This window comes from Lissotriton helveticus, chromosome 2_1 (assembly GCF_964261635.1).
Source record: "Lissotriton helveticus chromosome 2_1, aLisHel1.1, whole genome shotgun sequence".
In the NCBI taxonomy this organism is placed as follows: Eukaryota; Metazoa; Chordata; class Amphibia; order Caudata; family Salamandridae; genus Lissotriton; species Lissotriton helveticus.
The window spans coordinates 1124664235-1124679044 of record NC_136059.1 but is presented as its reverse complement, the minus strand read 5'-3'; the positions used below and the strand labels follow the sequence as shown (position 1 = coordinate 1124679044).

General features: G+C 53.6%; 1 long non-coding RNA gene and 1 pseudogene across 1 annotated transcript in view; one reads left to right on the top strand and one right to left on the bottom strand.

Annotated features, from left to right (window-relative positions):
* Positions 1-14810, bottom strand: part of LOC144818486 (uncharacterized) — a 394882-nt gene that overhangs the window by 242833 nt on the left and 137239 nt on the right. The window lies entirely within an intron of this gene.
* Positions 12240-14009, top strand: LOC144820681 (18S ribosomal RNA; annotated as a pseudogene).

Genomic DNA, 14810 nt, shown 5'->3' with positions numbered 1-14810 from the left:
CTGCTGGTGACGGGACTGTAGGAACCTGAGTGGTCCTCCTCCTAACATTTACTAAGCACTGACTTTATGCTGTGAGCTTGGCTGTACGTGTGGATGTATGCAACTACAAATATATCAGAGGGTCTAGTGACAGAACTGAAGGGTATGCACAATCTGACCTAACATTGTGCGTACCCTTCAGTTCTGTCACTAGACCCTCTGATATATTTGTAGTTGAATGCTTGTAGGGAACCTATCGGAGCTTGGTCTTATAAATTTCCCCTGGTCCTAACCACCTGTTTTTGCTCGTGTGGATGTATGGACAGATGCCTTCTCCTTCCTCGTATCATCTGCTTTTATACCACCTGAAGATCTTAGTGCCTATTACTGTATACCTTTAAAAGAGCTGATATGTGATAACCATGTAGTGCAATGTTGCCGTCTGATGCTATCCCTGCTTGACATACCTCACGTTTGACCTATTTTCTATTTCCCCCTATGTGATTCTGCTGTAAAGCCATGTACTGATTGCTCTTTGTACTTCGGGTGTTAGTACTATGCTTCGTGTTGTCTACTTTTTTTTATTGCAAAAAACTTCAAAATAAAGTTTTAAAAAAAAAGTATATACACAAGTATGTTGCTTACTTGCTGAAGCAGGCTTGACTTTGAATGCAGACAAATGTGAGTTTCATAGGATATAGCTAAAATTATTTGGCCATATCTTTTCTGATGGAGGTATGACACAAGATCCTGTAAAGTACAAGCGCTGTCAAATGCTAATCCCCCATATCATATGTCCATGGTGTTTTAATGTATTGGCATGGCCAGCTACTGTTCTAGATATATATATGATACTTTGCCACTGTCAGAACTTAATTGAGAGAGTGACAAAAAAGAATGTTTTATTTCAGTGGTCACATAAATGTGAAAAAAGTTTTAAGACATTAAGCCATTGAAAATGCTACTAAAATGGCTTATTTCAACCCAAAACTTCATACAAAGGTTGTTGTTGATGCTAGCCCTGGTGGGTTAGGTGATATCCTTTAACAGCATAGTGGACACCTGAATGCTCGAAAGCATATTGTGGCATATGCAAGTAGGAGTTTGTCCCAACCAGAACGCACTTACTCACAACCTGAGAAAGAAAGTTTAGCAGTAGTATGGGCATGTGAACACTTCCTGTACGGAAAGCCTTTTATGCTGGTGACAGATCATCAAGCTTTAGTAGCAACATTCGGCAATCCAAAGGCCAAGAGACCTCCTCACATTGAACGCTAGGGATTACAACTGCAACAATACAAATATAACATTGTGTATAGTGCAGGACAAGATTAGAACCCTGCTGACTACTTTTACAAAGTGTCCATTCAAGGTCATGCCACTCCATCCAAGACAGCTGAAGATTATAACAACTTTAATGTAAAATCAAACACACCAGCTGACATTTCGTTAGCCCAAATTATCAATGCCACGAGCCACAATAGTAACATGCTAAAGTTGAAAGATATAATTACATATCAGTTGTGGAGTCAGCACACTTGACCTCTCACCAGTGAGAGTGAATAGCAAAATTACAGCGATGTCAAAGATTAACTATTTATAACTCAAGAGGGAGTTATATTGCGAGGGTCGAGAATCTTGAATCTGTGGCAGAAGATGTTCGAAGTAGCCCACAAAGGACATAGGGGAATCGTTTCCACAAAACGAACTCTCTGAGACCGAGCCTGGTTTCAATATCTTAATGAGGGCATTGAGAAAGAATTAAAGGCCTGTCATCTATACAATGCCTATCTATAGAAGTTACTCAACACACCAAAAGCATGTCAAAACTCCTGAAGAATGCCTGGCAGTGAATAGCCATTGACTTTTTCGGTCCACTTGACAACAGACATCAACTGATGGTGATTGTGGGTGAATACTCGTGATTGCCATTAATTGTGGAACGCTCATCTGCCACTCAAAAATGAGTCATTGAGAGACTGGATGGTATCTTTGCAACATGGGGTGTTCCAGCCATACTAAAAGTTTTATTTGCTTGAAATGCAGGCCATGCTGGCGAAAATGGTTAGCAGTGCAATGATGGTGCAGTGGCTCTTTGGCGATAGCCCGCTTAGGACAAAGTGAGTGATGGGCTGTATGGGCGGCAGCCATTGCTCATATACCAGATGGTCTAAAATGGGCAGGAGGCAGGAAAAAGCTTGTTCATGGATTTTCCTGGGTGTCAGAGAAACGTGGGGCTCATGCTCTAGACTGGAAGGTTGAGCCCTTGCCAATGGAATGTTGGCAGTTGGAGCAGGAGAGGCTAGTGCAGGTAAGCGTGTTGGGACATGGTAGGGGGCACTCGACAGACGACAGCGAGGGAAAATTAATTTTCCCTCGTCGTTGTCTGTCGAGTCCTCCCCCACCCTGCCTCGCCGCTCTTACCTGCACGAGCTGCTCCTGAGATGAAGTACAGGGGTGTGATGCTTGGGTCTGGTGTGAAACAACAGTGACTAAAATAAAAAGGATGGGTGGTGCTGAATGTTTGGATGTTTTGTTGGGAGTTGGTACAGGTTAGTAGGGAGGTTTAAAAGTGGGAGGGGACATTTTGAGTTAGTGTATTAGTGAGGCGGGGCTGTTTGATTTTTGGTTTTGAATTAAATTTAGCTGCATACCTGCCCCAATAAAGCATCGTTTTGCTCTTAACTCTTGAGTGTTCTTTCTGCGCCGTTTCGCCTGAAAGTTATCACTTAGAGATAAGAGAATGATGTCCCTCATAGGTGTTCAAAACCGTTTCCGGGGGCTGTAAAAGGACCCTTGCCTCATACATAATAATGAGGCAGGAGTTTTTACTACCTTCTGCAAATGGAAATTATGCACTCTCACTAATTAGGCCAATAGCCACAGTACAATGTAAGGGTCAGTTTACAAACCAGTCAGTTTGTAAACAACGCACTGAATGAATTGCGACCTGACCTAGGCACAGCAGGCCCTACCCCTTTCATTTATTCACTGTGCCTACTTGTGATTGTTGGTGGCTCACATGGTTTTTCCAATATGCAAATGTTGTGTTGCTCTATGCTAAGAAGAAACAGATGCAGCAATGTCAGATGCTCAAACGGTAGGCTGCACCAGAAATCCAGAAAGCATGAAGCACGCGTTGCACCCAAACCTATCACCTTTATGGGATGAAACTGTTTCTGGCAGCCATCTTTGAGTCACTGGATGTGAAAAACTGGCTATAAAGCATCCTTCCCTCGCACAACAGTATGCAGAAAGCTCAAGGCCTGATGAATGCCACCATCCCCATCTGGTGCATATTTAGCCCCTGCCAACGGGCAGGGAGGGCACCCTGTGCTAGAAATTAATCTCTTTTTCCTAGAAACGTAATTTATTCTGCAGTGGGATTAATCCTTCACAGCAGGCGGTAACTTCTACAGTGGATAAAAATTCATTTAATTGACTGTAAAATGTGTCCTCTAATCACTGTTAGGACGACTGCAGGCTAACTAGAAGTGGGTACAGACAAGCATAAGCAGTGTCTGCCAGAAGAAAGAGCCTCAGCAACGTCCGTTGACAGCTGGACTGAGAGCCCACGCAGATGTGTTTTTTTTATTGTATTTTTTCCAGGTTGTCCATCGAGGAAGTATCCTTCTGCAGCCGTCAAAGTGTTGACGCACTACTGTCTCCTACACTGTGCAAGATCAGAAGAAATTGTACTTACGCTTAAATTTAGCAACCAGAGGACATTCACAGGTCATCCTAATGGACTAAACGTTGCATAAAAGTCGCAAATCTTCCGCAGCCTCTGCAACTTGACCTGGAAATATTTTTGCACTGCACCATAAGCACGAATCCACAGCAGTGTAAAAATGGCACTCGATAGGAATCGCAGATTCTCTAGTCTGTTAATATTAATGAGTTATGATTACTCCAGAAGACTGAGGGCCTTATTTATGAGAAGTATTGCATCGCTGCGACACTTCTCAGCGAGCCCTCCTTGCGTCACCATTGATGCGCCGCATTCACAGTACGGCGCATCATGTCGCAAGGAGTCACAGATACGTCAGTATTACTGACGTATCTGTATGCGGAAAAGTGGCACATTGCTGGGGAGTGTCTGAAAACAGACGCAGCTGCAGCAATGTGTCCTTTCTCATGGTGCAAGCACCATGTGATGGGCCTGCATCACCCTTATGCCTCCCATGAGGCAGGCGTAAGTTTTTGACATAATGACGTCCTAGAAGTGGTGCACTGAAATCTTATAGATTTCAATGTCCCACTTCTACGAGGCTTTGATGTGGGAGAACGCCCACTCTGCATAAATTATACCTGGCGCAGGTATAATGTAGCGCAAGGGGTTTATAAAGTGAGGCATCTGCCTAGAGGAGTCACTTTGTAAATATGGCGCAACATGTCGCATTATTTACGCCACCGCAGCATCACAAAAAGTGATGCAACAGCAGCGTAAATGTGATGCAGGGCTTCATAAATAAGACCCTGATAATTCAGGTGTAGGGCCCTGCAAGGGGCAGCAGACCTTCACAGAATGCCAACACAACAGCCCCTTAAAGGGCCAAGAGCTACAGTGGTTTAAAAATTGGCTTAATGCAAAAGAGCAAAAGGGGGAGGATATAGCAGTCCCCGGGACCTCTGTCTATTCCCCCAATTTCAACATGTCAGATTCACAAAGTGAAAGATGTCCGTTAAAGTCAGCTTCCATTTTGCAAATGGATAGCGCCCATTTTGAGGCTAGGGCATCCAATCAATGTTTTGCAACAGTAATTACATTTTCAAAGATAGAAATATATCCTTGCAGTTTGAGAGAAATGGAGAGCATCACACTGTAGACATTGCGATTCAATAATCCATTTAAAAATCACAATTTTTGTTTTGTATTTTGAATGTTTGATTTTGGTGGTCGCAGTGCCTGCAATTTAGTGCACCACAAATTTTGAGAAGAGAGATATCAATAGTATATTTGCCCACATTTCGGTGAATCCTGTTATTTAAGGTATAAAAACATGTGTCTACTGTATTGCTTTCTATTTGTGACATCACTACTGTACTATAATACGAAAACAATAACACTATTCTACTCTTAAAACGTAATACGATTGAGTTATGGTGTCACAATCCCTGCTTTAACAGCTAGCAGCCCATGTGAAAGGCAGGCCACTAAACAGAATTACAATTTTTAATTCTAGAGGAGGACTACCTTTTCAGCACTTTCTTCTGGCTTAATGTTCATTGGGAATTTACAGTAATTAGCTGATAAAGAGATATTCATGGCAGTATACTTAGTGCACTGCTCATGTTCATTACAAAAACAAACAGAAATCCACCTGCATGGCGCCACACAGTATGAGCTACAACTATATTTGAAAGTGACATGTTGAACTGCTCAAATTTTTTTTTTTTGCAACCAAATGCAAGCTACACATTGCTTTATTTATTTCCAGGGTATATGTTCCATATGTAATCTATAGATCTGCAACAACAGCATTTCTTCAAAAGAAAAGGCGGGGCAAAGTACTTGAAAAAGGATTAGGAGAAGGGAGTGGTGATGTGCCCTTGTATTGTGAGGGGGGGTGGGGTGTTATATATTGCAAACTCGACCTAAAGGTATCAGAGCACTTTACATGACTGCCAGTTACGTAACAGGCGAACACATTCATTTTTGTTAGGCATGTGGAGATTAAGTGATTTGCCAAGAATCACCGGATGTTGAGTGTCCCTACAGAGATTTGAACCCGGTTCCCCAGCTTTGAGGTTTACCGCTCTAACCGTTTGGCCACATCCTCTCCCCTAATTAGGGGAGGATTAAACTACACACTATTGATGAACGCCACCTCAGAGACTCAAATCTTCACGAATAAACCCAGCCTTTACCCTCCTTCCTCTATATGGTCATGGAACACCTCAGTGACTTGCAGTGTACATATCAATATACTCTGGGGGTACTTTATCTGATATATTACAGTCTATCTGTGAAATTGTTACTCTTCTGTAATAATTTAATAAGGGTAATTTCTGATTCTGGCATTACACTGCCGTGTGCCAGAGCCAGCAGTCAATGCAAAAGGTAGAATACTGTAGCAGAGTTATGACTAACATTAAAAGAATGAAAGCGATCCCTAGCTTTTCAGCATCTGCCAAAGTAATCCCGAAATATTGCTGTCAACAGCAAAAAAATTATAATTGCATGGTAATGAGAAAAAACTAAAATCTACCTGCATATTACCACAAATTCTGAACTTGAGTGGTATTGAAAGTGACGTATCATACTTAAAATATAATTTGCAACCAGTTATGAGTTGCACATTGGCACTTTTATTCTCACAGGGCATACTCAAAGTTTATTCTACATAAAACATTTATTCTTAAAGAATATCTTTCATAAGACGGAGCTAGAAAATTAAGTGTTTAATAAAGATCTGAGCAAATGATGATGGTGTCACCATGTAAGGGATAAATTACCCATACCATATGTCATAAAGATATTGCAAGTTGTCTCACCTTTCTGTGACTTGATACATGATCTGTGACTTTATTCTCATTTCTTTCTATAGATATGGAGGTCCTTGGCAACTTTCAATATCCTTATATTATATGGCAGGGGTACTTTACCCCTTGTTTTTTGCTAACTCATTTGCTATACTTTGAGTAGCCTGAGATAGAGGCACCCAAGCTGATGGTGCACTATAAGAATGTATGTTGTGCTTGCAGTAGGATAAAGATATTGTAGTAGCGGACAGATAGTGGGAGAGTGTACACAGGGAGAAAAGAGTAAGTGGGAGAATGAAAATAGAGTAAAGACGAAGAGCTGAAGGTTGATGTAGAGGAAGGTGTAGAAGAGGTGTGTGCAGAAGGAGGAGTACTGATGTTAGGTAGATAAGGAGGGAGAGTAGGCTAGAATATGGCTGGGCGTAGTTTGCGTAGCACCACTATGCACACTATGCAGAATTATGGAAAAAATGTGTGGAAAACAAGGGCACGTCCTGAGGGTCCGTGTGCCCAGGACAGGGGTCCCTCGTGCCTGGGCAGACTCCCTGATCCCCCCCGGCCTGATTGGGTTGGAAAGTAGGGACCGGCCCTGGGGCCTGGGCTTGGGAGCCCCCGTCCTACGGCCTGCCAAGAGTCGATTTGCCCGGGACAAGGCTCCCTGGTGCAGAGCCCCGGAGACCTGCAAGGCCCCCAGCAGTCCTCCCCCGGGCGGCTGGGCCCCAGGAGCTCTTGCGGGCCTCCCCATGCCTGAGGCCCAGAGTGGGGTTTCGGAGCCCCCCTTAGCCCTGCAGCCCCGGAGCCCCGGAGCCCTGCAGCCCCCGAGCCCTGCAGCCCCGAGCCCTGCAGCCCCCGAGCCCTGCAGCCCCCGAGCCCTGCAGCCCCCGAGCCCTACAAGGGCAGGCGGGGAGGGAGCCCTTCCATGAAGGCTCGGGTGGGCAGCTGGGAGTTCTTTTGATTTCGACCATCTGGTCGCACCTTTCTACTCGGCCATCTGATCACACGCAATGCTTTCCAATGGGGCGACCAGATGGCCAGGCTTCCCTGGAAGTCCCGATGAGGTGCCATTCGCCTCTCCGATCCCAGTGAGGGCTCCAGGAGGTCGGGCGCGTCCGCGCCCTGGGTCCCCTCCGTCACTCTGTGCACGCGGGTTCCAAGAAAGAGGGGTAGCCTTCCTCCGGATTACTAGGGGCAGGATATACCTGGACACTCCTCCCAGGCTGGCGGTTCTCTGCCGGGGACCAGATGGGCTATGCCAGGGCAACACCTCCCTAGGCATCCGGGTCTCTCTCCTCCAGGCCAACGGCATGGCCGAGTGTCCGGGATGGGCTCCATTAGTCCCGGGCAGTCCTTCCCCGGGCGTCCGGGGCTCCCTCTTCCAGGGCCAACAGCATGGCCGAGTGCCCGGGACGGGCTCCATGGGTTACCGGGCAGTCCTCCCTCAGGCGTCCGGGGCTCCCTCCTCCAGGGCCAACGGCATGGCCGAGTGCCCGGGAAGGGCTCCAGGGTCCATGGCAGTCCTCCCCCGGGCGCCCGGGGCTCCCTACTCCAGGGCCAACGGCATGGCCGAGTGCCCGGGACAGGCTCCATGGGTCCCGGGCAGTCCTCCCACAAGGAGGTCGGGCGCATCCATGCCCTGAGTCCCCTCCATCACTAGGTGTGCGCGGGTTCCAAGAAAGAGGGGTAGCCTTCGTCCGGATTACTAGGGGCAGGGTATGCCTGGACACTCCTCCCGGGCTGGCGGTTCTCTGCCAGGGACCAGATAGGCTATGCCTGGGTAACACCTCCCTAGGCATCCGGGGCTCCCTCCTCCAGGGCCAACGGCATGGCCGAATGCCTGCGACGGGCTCCATGGGTCCTGGGCAGTCCTCCATCGGGCGTCCGGGGCTCCCTCCTCCAGGGCCAATGTCATGGCCGAGTGCCCGGGACGGGCTCCATGGCTCCCGGGCACCCGGGGCTCCCTCCTCCAGGACCAACGTCATGGCCGAGTGCCTGGGACGGGCTCCATGGGTCCCGGGCAGTCCTCCCCCGGGCGTCCTGGCCCTAGAGCTCTGGTGGTCCTCCCTGTGTCTGAGGCTCGGCCGGGGTCCCAAAGTCCCCGAGAAGCAGAGCCCCTGAGCCCTGCCCTGCATGGGCAGGCGGGAGCCTTACCGCGAAGGCTCGGTGTTGGAAGCTGGGAGTCCCTTCGGTCCCGGCCATCTGGTCGCACCTTTCCGCTCGGCCATCTGGTCTCACCCAATGCTTTCCAATGAGGTGACCAGATGGCCGAACTTCACTGGAAGTCCCGATGAGGTGCCATTTGCCTCCCCGATCCCAGTGAGGGCTCCAGGAGGTCGGGCGAATCCGCGCCCTGAGTCCCCTCCGTCACTCGGTGCGCGCGGGATCCAAGAAAGAGGGGTAGCCTTCCTTCGGAATATTAAGGGCAGGGTATGCCTAGACACTCCTCCTGGGCTGGTGGTACTCTGCCGGGGACCAGATGGGCTATGCCTGGGCAACACCTCCCTAGGCATCCGGGGCTCCCTCATCCAGGACCAACGGCATAGCAGGGTGCCCAGGACAGGCTCCATGGGTCCCGGGAAGTCCTCCCCCAGGCGTCCGGGGCTCCCTCCTCCAGGGCCACCGTCATAGCTGAGTGCCCGGGATGGGCTCCATGGGTCCCGGGCTGTCCTCCCCCAGACACCCATGCTCCCTCCTCCAGGGCCAACGGCATGGCCAAGTTCCCGGGACGGGCTCCATGGGTCCCGAGCAGTCCTCCCCTTGGTGTCCGGGCCCGAGATCTCTGGTGGTCCTCCCCGCGCCTGAGGCCTAGCCGGAGTCCCCGAGCTCCCGAGCCCTGCCCTGTGTGGGCAGGCAGGAGCCCTACCGCGAAGGCTCGGATGGGCAACTGGGAGTCCTTTCGATCCCGACCATCTGGTCGCACCTCTCCCTTCGGCCATTTGGTCACACACAATGCTTTTCTAACGGGCGACCATATGGCCGGGCTTCCCTGGAAGTCCCTATGAGGTGGCATTCGCCTCCGAGATCCCAGCCAGGGCTCCGGGAGGTCGGGCGCGTTCACGCCTAGGGTCCCCTGAGTCTCGCAGGATCCCAGAAAGAGGGGTAGCCTTCCTCCAGATTACTAGGGACAGGGTACCCTGGGACCCCTCTCGGCCGAGCGGTCCACAGCCAGCAGCTGGACGGGCCAGGATGCCGCCACAGCCCTGGGTCCGTCCCTGGGCCTGCCGTGTGGTAGGATGCCCTGGATGGGGTCCGGTGGGCCTGGGGAGACTCCCCTGATGGGCTAGGTCCAGGGGCCCCGGGGAGGGCGGCCTCCCCACCCCGGGCTCCGTCCTGGGTCCTGCCGCGTGGCAGGGTGCCCGGGACAGGGGCCGGGGGGCCCGGGGAGGCGTCCCCGGTGCCTCCGGGCCTGAGAGCCCCGGCCGGGCCCCAGGTTGGGTGCTCAGGCCCTGGGCCCTGTCCCCCGGCCTGCCGCACTGCCAAAGGCCTGGGACGGGGTTCCGTTGTGCCCGGGTAGCCTCCCCTTGCTTGGCTGGGTTCAGGATCTCCATCCGGGGCCCCGGATGGAGATCCAGGGGCCCGAACAGCCCCTGGGTCGGGTGCTCGGGCCCTGGGCCCTGTCCCCCGGCCTGCCGCACTGCCAAAGGCCCGGGACGGGGTTCCGTTGTGCCCTGGGAGCCTCCCCTTGCTTGGCTGGGTTCAAGAGCTCCATCCGGGGCCCATGAGGGCTCCGGGGAGGGTGGTCTCCCCACCCCGGGCTACATCCTGGGTCCTGCCGCATGGCAGGGTGCCCGGGAGGAGGTCTGGAGGACCCGGGGACGCGTCCCCTGCGCCTCCGGGCCTGGGAGCCCCGGCTGGATCCAGGAGCCCGACCGGGCCCCGGGTCGGGTGCTCAGGCCCTGGGCCCTGTCCCCTGGGCTGCTGCTCCACCAAGGGCCCAGGACAGGGGTCCATCGGTCCCGTGCAGGCCTCCCCTGCTTGTCAAGGTGTCCGCGGGCCCCGGGTCGGAGGGCCTATCTGGTCCCACTTGCAGCCTCCATGGCTAGGGCCCAGCTGGGGCCCTGGGCCTCCGGTCCGCCATGCACCGGCGCCCCCTCACTCCTTCGTTGGGGCGCAGGGTGTCCAGATGGCTTCCCTTTTGTGCCGGCCTTCTGGTCGCCCAGATCCCCTCGGTCATCTGGTCGCCCAAATCCCCTTGGCCATCGGGTCACCCGCAATGCTTTCCAATGGGGCGACAGATGGCCGAACTTCCCTGGAATACCTGATGAGGTGCCATTTGCCTCCTGGATCCACGAGGGCTCTAGGAGGTCGGGTACTTTCCCGCCTTGGGTGCCCTCTGTCACCTCGTGTGCACGGATTACAAGAAAGGGGGTAATTTTCCTCCGGATTACTAGGGAGAGGGTCAGTCAGACCTCCATGAGGTCTGGCGATTCTGAATCGGGGGAAGGCAGGACCCGGGCCCGCCCGCCGGGGCCCCCAGCGGTCCGGGTATGCACCTGCCGCTCAGCCCCTTGCCGATGGTCCTTGTTCTCTGAGTTTGCTCACGCAGACCTCCGTGAGTTCCGGCGATGCCGAGACGAGGGAAGGCAGCACCCGGACCCGTCCGCCGGGGCCCCCAGGGGCCCGGGAATGCACCTGCCTCTCAGTCCCTTCCCGATGGTCCTTTTTCTCCGAGTTTCTTTCCTCAGTCAGACCTCCGTGAGATCCGGCGATTCTGAATCAGGTGAAGGCAGGACCCGGGCACGCTCGCGGGGGCTCCCAAGGGCTCAGGTACGCACCTGCCTCTCAGCCCCTTCCCGATGTTCTTTTTTTCTCCGAATTTGCTCAGGCAGACCTCCGTGAGGTCCGGCGAAGATGAGAAGGGGAAGGTGGCCCCCCGGGCCTGACCGCCGGTTGCCCCAGGGGCCCGGGTACGCACCTGCCTCTCAGCCCCTTCCCGATGGTCCTTTTTCTCTAGGTTTGCTCAGGCAGACCTAAGTGAGGTCTGGCGATGCTGAGATGGGGGAAGGCAGCACCCAGGGCCCGCCCGCTGGGGTCCCCAGAGGCCCGGGTATGCACCTGCCTCTCGGGCCCCTTTCCGATGGTCCTTTTTCTCTGAGCCTGCTTGCCCCGGCAGCAGGCAGGCAGGGGATTCTAAGCCAGCATACCCCCTGCACAGGATGGCCTGCCAGGGGATTCCCCTGCTGTACTCTGATTGATTGGGCACTCTCGGTCCGTTTAGGGATGAACTGCTTGTCCAGCCTTGGCTGTTGTTTCAAGCAAAGAGCTTCCACCCCGCATGGACCGTCCAACTCTAGGGAGGGCCTGCCGCTTGGCAGTAGGTCGTTCACCCTACCCAGCAGAGCGAAGGCCGAGTGGCCCAGGCACCTCGTGCTCCCCAGTGGTCCGACCCGAGCAGAAGGGGTCGGGTGGCGCCATGCCCTCGGATGCTGCCTGGCCGGCAGGTCTGTGGGCCCTGTGCGGCACGCCGTCACCCCTCTCCACCCAGCATGTTTCCACAGCAGCTCGGAACAATCGTTCTGAGGGGTTCCGCCGCCGCCAGGCCCCGGCACCCCTTCGTCTCGCTCAGGCTGCGCCTCGGCCTGCCTCTCCCTCCCGGGGGAGACGGCTGGGCCCGCTGGTGCCCATGCGACCGCACCGCTCCACACCCCTCCAGCGAACCCTCCCGCACAGGCAGGTGGGCTTCTTCCCCTGGCAGGCTCCTGAAATATGGAGGGTTGCGCGACGGTTGCCGGTCGGGGAGATGGGCACGCGGCCCCCACCCCGTCATCAGATACGGCTACCTGGTTGATCCTGCCAGTAGCATATGCTTGTCTCAAAGATTAAGCCATGCACGTGTAAGAAACGGCCGGTACAGTGAAACTGCAAATGGCTCATTAAATCAGTTATGGTTCCTTTGATTGCTCCATCTGTTACTTGGATAACTGTGGCAAATCTAGAGCTAATATATGCCGAGGAGCGCTGACCTTCCAGGATGTGTGCATTTATCAGACCAAGACCAATCCGGGCTTGCCGGACCGCTTTGGTGACTCTAGATAACCTTGGGCCGATCGCATGTCCCCGTGATGGCGACAATATATTGGGATATCTGCCCTATCAACTTTCGATGGTACTTTCTGTGCCTACCATGGTGACCACGGGTAACGGGGAATTAGGGTTCGATTCCGGAGAGGGGGCCTGAGAAACGGCTACCACATCCAAGGAAGGCAGCAGGCGCGCAAATTACCCACTCCCGACTCGGGGAGGTAGTGATGAAAAGTAACAAAACAGGACTCTTTGAGGCCCTGTAATTGGAATGAGTACACTTTAAATCCTTTAACGAGGATCCATTGGAAGGCAAGTCTGGTGCCAGCAGCCGCGGTAATTCCAGCTCCAATAGCGTATATTAAAGTTGCTGCAGTTAAAAAGCTCGTAGTTGGATCTTGGTATCGAGCTGGCGGTCCGCCACGAGGCGAGCTACCGCCTGTCCCAGCCCCTGCCTCTCGGTGCCCCCTTAATGCTCTTGACTGAGTGTCCTGGGGGTCCGAAGCGTTTACTTTATTAGAGTGTTCAAAGCAGGCCGGTCGCCTGAATACTTCAGCTAGGAATAATGGAATAGGACTCCGGTTCTATTTTGTTGGTTTTCGGAACTGGGGCCATGATTAAGAGGGACGGCCGGGGGCATTTGTATGGTGCCGATAGAGGTGAAATTCTTGGACCGGCGCAAGACGAACCAAAATGAAAGCATTTGCCAAGAATGTTTTCATTAATCAAGAACGAAAGTCAGAGGTTCGAAGAGGATCAGATACCGTCGTAGTTCCGACCATAAACAATGCTGACTAGCGATCTGGCGACGTTATTCCCATGACCCACCAAGCAGCTTCTGGGAAACCAAAGTCTTTGGGTTCGGAGGGGAGTATGGTTGCAAAGCTGAAACTTAAAGGAATTGACGGAAGGGCACCACCAGGAGTGGAGCCTTATGCTTAATTTCACTCAACACGGGAAATCTCACCCGGCCCGGAGACGGAAAGGATTGACAGATTGATAGCTCAGTTGGTGGAGCAATTTATCTGGTTAATTCTGATAACAAACGAGACTCCTCAATGCTAACTAGTTATGCGACCCCCAGCGGTCGGCGTTCAACTTCTTAGAGGGACAAGTGGCGTTCAGCCACATGAGATCGAGCAATAACAGGTCAGTGATGCCCTTAGATGTCCGGGGCTGCACGCGAGCTACACTGAACGGATCAGCGTGTGTCTACCCTTCGCCGACAGGTGCGGGTAACCTGCTGAACCCCGTTTGTGATAGGGATTGGGGATTGCAATTATTTCCCATGAACAAGGAATTCCCAGTAAGTGCGGGTCATAAGCTCCCGTTGATTAAGTCCCTGCCCTTTGTACACACGCCCGTCACTACAGCCGACAGGATGGTTTAGTGAGATCCTCGGATCGGCCCCGCCGGGGTCGGCAACGGCTCTGGCAGAGCGCCGAGAAGACGATCAAACTAGACAATCTAGAGGAAGTAAAAGTCGTAACAAGGTTTCCGTAAGGGAACCTGCGGAAGGATCATTATCGGCGGAGCGGCCCTAGTGACCGACGGTGCGAGCCTGAAGCCCTCTGCCGCCTCCTGAAAGCACACACTGTAGGCACAGGGCCCGGCCCTGCCCTGGCGCGCCCCGGCCGGTGGAGCGGTCGTAGCCACATGGGGTGCTTGGGTGAGGACTGGGACTTCGGAGGGCCTCTTCCCCCGGGGAGGTCCTGACCGATGTGTGAGGGACCGGGGATGGGGGCGCCCCCTGTCCCCTGTCCCTCTCCGAGACGGAACTCAATTTCACCCAGCACGACATCCCCTCGGGTGGGGTGAAACCGAATGGAAGTGCATCCCCGGGCTGGTACCACCCCTCCCTTGAAAGGCCCTGGTGCTGGCTGGACCCTCCCACGCCTGTGGCTCGGCCCGACCGGGTTCCGGGCTACCGGGGAGTGGCCTTTCTCATGCGGCAGGGCGGCCTGGAAGAGAAGGGGCCAAGGGCCTGTGACGGGACCTTGGCTCCTCTTGGTGGGAAGTGTGTGGGATATGGAGCCACCTGGCTCTTCCCTACCGGCACCTCCGACCCTGGCAAGGATGGTGGTGGTCTAATTGCCAGCCCGCCGGCATGGCTCGGGCCGCCCGGCGACGGACGGCTGACGTGCAGGTAGAGCGACCCTCCCTTGTTGCCAGGTACCCGGTTTGACCCGGTCCCGTGCGGCTGGGCCGAGGGGTTTGAAGACTTGTGCGGTCCCTCCCGGTGTCCCCGGGAGGGACCGGCAGCTGCGGGGCTGCCTGCTCCTGTCACACTGGGAGCCCCCTTCCTCACCCGTTGGTGGGGGGGACTC